Genomic DNA, 7,517 nt, shown 5'->3' on the forward strand with positions numbered 1-7,517 from the left:
TTTACATACATTCATCCCACTATAATATTATAAATGCGAAAGTTTGTAAGTCTGTTTGTTTGTTTGTTACTACATCACGTCTAAAGTACTGAACCGATTTAGATGAAATTCGTTGTACAGATAGTTTGAGTCCCGGAGAAGGATATAGGATAGTCTTTATCCCGGAAAAATAAAAAGTTCTCGCAGGATAGCGATAAAAGAATTCTGCGCGGACGGAGTCGCGGGTAACGGGTAGTACATTACATGCATATATTTCACTAAGTCGGTGTGTGTGTAGCCGTGGTGGCCTATATACCTAGTGGTTTTACCGGAACCGAAGTCGGAGTCGAAGTTTTTAAATTTAAGATACCGGAACCGGAACCGGAATAGGAGTCGGAGTTGGTGGCATAAGAGAGGTGTAAGTATCCGCAAAAACTTGATTAAAGTAGTTAGTTACATTTGTTTATGGCTTCATTGTTAAATTCAATTGAAGTCACATGTCATATGAAACACACTACACTATTACTTATTCTGCAGGGCTACTACGAAACTCGTACTCTCGCTCTCGTATTAAATAGTATAAGCGTCAGAGGGACCGCACGACACGAACACGAACTTCGAGTGTCGAGTTTCGTAGTAGCCCTGCTGTACTAGGTACTTATAAAAAACTCGGATAAGTTTAATTGAAGCGCAAACACTCAAAACACAGCAAATAACCTGATCCCGAATGTAAAATGTTAAGACTATATGTTTGGATGAGAAAAAGTAAACATCTCCACTTTACCAGTTACACGTACGGGAAGGTACATACTCTAAAAAGCTCTGGTAACTATCTTTACCCGAGTGCAAGGAGAGGTAAACTCAAGGCAGTTATCGTATTTTTGACCAGCTTCCAAAAAGGAGGAGGTTCTATGTTCGACTGTATGTTTTTTTTGTTCCATGCTGTTGGTACGTACCGGATCGTTGAGGATATCTTCCATCCGCTGCTGAGGAGTCTTCCCTTTCTTCTGTCGCACCAGCAGGTAGATCTGGCCAATACCTGGGCTCTTCCTGGAACGAGAGGACACATCATCAAAATGTTGTAAAGACTAAAGATATCTCGATATTAATAAATCGGTAAGAATCGGTAAACCTCTCTTTTTTTGAAGTCGATTCAAGTCCGGCCAAAGGCTTGTCGGGCCGCGAAAACCATATGTAGGAGGGGGGATATTAGGATATCGAGGAGTACCCTAGAGATTTTGATGAGTGAGTGGCCAAACCGTCATAAAATCCAAAATATAAAAGCTACGAGAGATAATATACCTATAAGAGACGAAATGGCTCTAGAAAAGGTATGTAGTGCCCTGCCATCTTATTGTTATTCTTTGATAGTGCAGAAAAAAAAACAAAAATAACTTTGTCTGTTTGTTACCATTTCACGCTTAAGCAGCTGAACCGATTTAGATGAAATTTACTTCGTAGATCGTTGATATCCTAAGAGTTGTCGCAGGACAGGATACGAATTCTTAACAGGCTAAGTCCCAGGCATTTTTTTTGTACAAGCTTGTCGCTGACTATAATTTTGGTTCACTGTACTGCCATTATCATTCAACTTACAAACGTATACCAAATTTCAAGTCAATCCGAGCACTGTAACTGGGTCAAAATAAACTTGCAAGATTTGATCCAAATGATTGTAAAAACCTGATGTTGTTAGGTACGAGTAATACTGGCTTACCTGAGGATTTTCTCGATGAGGACCTTCCCCAGGAACCCGGTTCCTCCAGTGACGAAGATGGTCTGCCCAGTGAAAGTCTCGCCGATCCGGTCCGGCAGGGCGTCTATCTCGCTCGCACTCATACCCTCGCTCGCACTCATATTGGAGGATTCTGCGAAACAAAAGTGAGATTTAATAAATATTTGTATTTTGAAAAAATCTTAAGTATACTTGGAAGGTTTAGGTAATTAACTTAACGTAAACAAAACAACGTCAGTCAGTGACATAAATATTGAAATTCCCCATTAATCGTTCTATCGTTCGACTACTCGCATTAACACTTACGCATCGTTCCCTCTCTGACTCTATTTGAAAAAAATTTAGACAATTTGTGCCATCTTAATCCCAAGACATACTTTGCTCAAGTCCCCAACTGGCCGAATCTCAAGATAATGACCCCTTAGAAAGTCTTCCCGACTTGCTACCTACTCAACCTTAGCCTATTTTTAAGTAGTTCCAGTGGTGTTCTATTCAGCCTTTACCGATTATAAAACGCAAAAGCCTACATGCACATATTGGTGATGAAGTGACTCTCAGAGACCAAGTTTGGTATCTATTTCCGTAAAAAAAAAAACGACCAAGAGCGTGTCGGACACGCCCAAGATAGGGTTTTGTAGCCATTACGAAAAGATTAAATAATATTTTTCTAGGGATTTCGTAGTGTACGGTATCTTCCAAGTTTAGGGTATCATATTTTAAATCCTAGGCTGCTATTTTACTCTTAGGGCCTGTTTCACCACTTGTCAACTGACTTTAAGTGTCAGATAAAAGTAGTGCTGTTTTTGTTTATTCGGACAAAACGAACAGAGACGGCATCACTGATATCCGTCACTTAAAGATAGTCGAAGTGGTGAAACAGGCCCTTAAACTACTAAATAATTCTCATGCAATCTTAGCCGTTACAGTTTTCCTTGTAAATTTGGTATACTTATTACCATCCTGTTTTTTTTTAAATTTTCTACCCAACAGTTCAAATTTCCGAAGGCGGGGGGACGCTCGATTTTAATGAAAATTTGCATTTAAAGTTGAATATTTCGCAAACTGATTGCTGAATCGAAAAATCGTCTAGTCAACCTCCCAATGTAAAAAAGACCTATCCAAAGATACCCCACGTTTATGGGAGGAACCTACCCTCAAAAATTGTGGTCACTTCTCATGCTCGTAAAGTTCGTGCTGGATCAAGGCAACATAAAATGACGTTTTATGCTCTAGTGCATAAAGTAAAATCTTCGTCTAAGACCATACTTTGGTCATCAGGTGTCAACAGTCCTTGCGATAGCAAAGGCACCAACAATTGAGGCACAACCAAGTACAGGAAGGCAGGCTGATATGGAACCCAATGAAGGCTGTTCACAAGAGGAGGTGTCTTTTTCCTCAGACACACAATTGAATACGGAACAAGAAGTTTCTGAAATATCTACTTTGTCTCCTGACAAATTGTCCAAGAGTGTGGACTACTCAGTAAATGATGTGTTAACGATCTTGGAAATGAAGGAAGAAATAAATAGACTCACGTCTGAACTCGCATGTACTCAAAATCAACTTGAGGAAGTAATTATCGAGAATAATGGTCTGAATAGGCAGGTTGACAAACTACAAAAAGACATCGGTACTTTGAAAAAATGTGTCAATCATCAAACACTGGCACAATGTCTGAAGTGAATGGAAAAAGAGAAATTCTATACACATTGGGGTTGATCAAACCCCGTTACAGACCCCACCAAAGCTATTTTCACCGGCAGGTTCCAAGGGCAGCCTTACTTCTAACTACGTAGAGGATCTGATGCGATTGAAAAACCCTGTAGATACCTTGGAAGTGGAGTTGAGACTGATCAAGGGACAAATCTCTCAGCTCAGTATACAACTGGAACTATTGTCGCAAAAATGATCTTGCCCGAACTATACAGACTACTTTATTGCCAATGACGAAATGGACGTGATTAAACAAGGCATTGAACAATTTCCACCTATCCTGCAACAGAACCGGATGAACTCGTCAACCCCTAGAGCTACAAGGATTATAGAATCATCACTACTTCAGTCGAGAATTTGCCTTATTAGTAACTATTCCAATTATATGCTAAAACTAGTACGGCAGGCATTTCTAGTGACAACACGTGTCTATATTTGGCACCTGGTGCGGGTATACACGAGCTGTTTTGTGGCCTCCCAGGCAAGCTACAAGACTTTACTCTGAATGATTTCTGTATCTTTTGCATCGGAGACAGGGATTTTACTAACAGTTCAAATTATCATTATTTAGTTGAATTTATAAAAGAACAGCTAAGCGTAGTCCAGCACACTAAATTATTATTTGTTCTCCAACATTTAAAATGAACAATTATTCAAATTTGTTCAACAACCGTGTAGAGATATTTAACAAACTACTATGTAAGGTTAACTTGAGAGAAGAATTTGGTTACATCCTTGATTCTAATTTAAATCTGTCCTATGACAGCAGCATGTTTTCTCGGTATGGAAACGTGAATCGAAAGGGATTCAAAGTAATTTTTAATGATCTGATGATTCTTATGAGGTCATTTCGTATATGTGGTAATGGAAATTATTGTAATTCGCTTCATATTGATGACCATGCCAATGAGACATCTGATAAGCATGAAAACGATGTAAGTGGGCATGTTCAGTCTTCTTTTTTAGAATAGACTCACCACACACATCATCTATCACAACGGATGCAAATTTACACTGTGATGCGGAACATAACTTTTCTTATTGCATCAAAACATAGCAAGCGTTCTAAGAAAGAAAGACGAACTAGAGATGTTTTGGCTGATTATATTGTTAAAAAACAAGAAATCAGAGTTATATGCCTAACTGAAACTTTTTTAAGAAAAGGTATGGAAGGCAATGTCCGCCTTAATAAATACAAACTGGCTGCTCACTACTCGCGTGAACAGGAAAGACGGGGGGGTTCTTGCATTTTAATACAAAATGAACTAGATTGTAAGAAAATAAACATCTGTGATAAAATTTCTCAAGATTTTGTATTTGAATGTTGTGGTGTGCTAATGAGGGATGTAGGTTTGATGATTATATGTATTTACAGAACTCCCTCTTCAGATGTACAGATATTTTTTGACAAGTTAAATTTACTATTATCAAAAATCAATAAAAAACGGAATAAAATTATCCTATGTGGGGATTGGAATATTAATATACTAAATAATAATCGTATTACACAGCAATTAATGTGCATCTTAGACAGAAACAACCTTCAGATGCACATAACATCACCTACACGACAATACGCTTGCCTGGATATCATCGCGAGTAATATTGCAGATGCAACAGGTCGCAACGATATTTTAGGGCTCTCGGACCACAATGCGGGGCAAATATTATCTTAAATGCAGGGCAATTAAAAACCCTTCAAAACTGGTGGGAATACAGAAGGGACTTTAGTATGGAAAACATAGAAAAATTTGTTCATTGTATCTCCTCGCTCTCTTTTCACGACATATTAATTCAAACAGATGCAAATAAGGCTTTCAATGACTTTCATGATTTATTGTTATTGTTTTTTGATTTATGTTTTCCTAAAATTAAGATAAGGATGAGCAATAAAAGTAAAAATAGCCCTTGGATAACAAAGGGCATAAGGAGGAGTTGCAAAAATAAACGTTACCTTTATCTGACATATCTAAAATCACATGCTCGGGAAAAGCTATCAAACAAAAGAGCCTACTCTAAATATTCTAAGATTTTGCAGAAATGCATAAATAAAGCACATCGAATTGACAATAAGAAAACAATAACTAATGCAAAAAATAAATGCCGTGCAAGTTGGACTGTCATCAATCGCAATACTGGCTCCAACAAAACAGTAAAACAAATTGACAAAATAAATCACAATGGCAAATATATAACCGAACCTCAAGACATAGCAGAAACCTTTAATAACTTTTTATATCCTTAACCAATTATTCGTCAACAGTACCAAAATCTCCCACAAATAAATTTAAACAAACTAATACAATATTTTTAACACCTGTTTCTGAAAATGAAATTAAACAGATCATCATGACACTAAATAACACGGCTTCGGTAGGCTATGATGCTATAAGCACTAAACTATTAAAATTATGCTCCAGCAAACTGGCGATCCCACTTGCCCATCTCATAAATTTGTCAATTGAACAAGGAATATTCCCGAAAGGCTTAAGTATTCTGTAATAAAACCAATCTTTAAAAAAGGCAATGTCGCAGATATGGATAACTACAGACCCATTACCCTCATTCCAATAATTTCAAAGATATTTGAAAAAGTAATGGCCAAGAAAATTAATGACTTCATCACCAAAAACAAAATATTAAAACCAGAGCAGTTTGGATTTCAACAGGGAAAATCAACTTCTCTCGCCTGTTTTGAAATGATTAAATATATAACTGAATGCATTGATAGGAAGTCAGCGATTGTAGCACTGTTTCTTGACATGTCTAAGGCATTCGATTTTGTGAACCACTATATACTGTTAAACAAACTATATGATTACGGTATCAGAGGAAAAGCCCACGATTGGCTTAGTAGTTATTTGAGAAATCGCAAACAGTCCACGGAAATAGTAAAGATAGTTAATGGGGAGAAAAAAAGTGCTTTATCACAGTTTAAAACTAATAATAATAGAGGTGTACCCCAAGAAAGCATCTTGGGTCCTTTACTATTTCTCTTATTGTACATTAATGATCTACCCGATATAACTGATCACAAATGTATACTGTTTGCGAATGACACTACAGTATTGTTTGAGTGTAATAATATGACCACTTTTGAAAATGACATAAATGTAACTTTAGCACACATAATTAAATGGATGGAGAAAATGATTTAAGAGTTAATGTTTCTAAGACCAAGGCTATTCAATTTAGGACAAACAAAGGTAAAAAACATTTGAATCTGACTTAAAGAATGATAAAATAGACTTAATAGACACAAAAGTCTTAGTTCACATACGAAGTCATAGTACTTGATCAGCACTGTAATTGGAAGAGGCACATTGACCTGGTGTGTACAAAGGTTAATAGATTTGTCTATGCACTTAATCGGCTAAAAAGATCGCGTCCTTAAAGACAGCTTTGAGTGCTTACCATGGTTATGTTTCCTCAGTCTTGCGCTATGGTGTCATAATTTGGGGTAATTCTGGAGAAATTGTAAGAGCATTCAAAGCTCAAAAAAAGTGTATAAGAGCTTTAAATGGCATTGGAAATAGGGAATCATGCAGGCCTATGTTTAAAAAACTTAACATTCTTCCACTACCATGTATTTATATCGCTGAATTATGTATCTTTGTTAAAGCAAATATTCACTACTTTACTACTATATCGCACATGAATCCCAACGCAAGAAGCACGCGGCTTAATAAATTGCGGACAATTAAAGCAAGCTTGCCTTCTACCGCTACAATGTCGGTGGGATGGCAGTAAAAAATATAAATAACTCCCACTAATTTACTAGAGTTGCCGCCTAAAAACTTTAAAGTGGCTATCTTAAATTCTTGCATTCAAACAATTTTTATAGTGTTAGTGAGTTCTTAAATTATGAAAAACAAATAAATATTCAATACATATATAATTCTAGCTACTTAATTGTTAATGACATCGAAATGTGAACATTATTCTACTTGTAGCTTTATTTACACTAAGAACATTTTTGCATGCCTACTTCTATAAGGTAATTGACATTATTGATACTTAATTGAAATTTAAACTTATCACCCGCCTATTATGACATAATGTTACGCAAATAAATATATTTCATTTCATT

At 36.6% G+C, this 7,517-nt stretch overlaps 1 protein-coding gene and 1 pseudogene across 1 annotated transcript in view; one reads left to right on the plus strand and one right to left on the minus strand.

Moving 5' to 3' along the window:
* The window catches only part of LOC141439356 (uncharacterized), a 1,011,003-nt gene that overhangs the window by 352,702 nt on the left and 650,784 nt on the right, over window positions 1-7,517 (plus strand).
* The window catches only part of LOC141439341 (uncharacterized), a 39,911-nt pseudogene that overhangs the window by 16,910 nt on the left and 15,484 nt on the right, over window positions 1-7,517 (minus strand).

This window comes from Choristoneura fumiferana, chromosome 20 (genome assembly GCF_025370935.1).
Source record: "Choristoneura fumiferana chromosome 20, NRCan_CFum_1, whole genome shotgun sequence".
In the NCBI taxonomy this organism is placed as follows: domain Eukaryota; kingdom Metazoa; phylum Arthropoda; class Insecta; order Lepidoptera; family Tortricidae; genus Choristoneura; species Choristoneura fumiferana.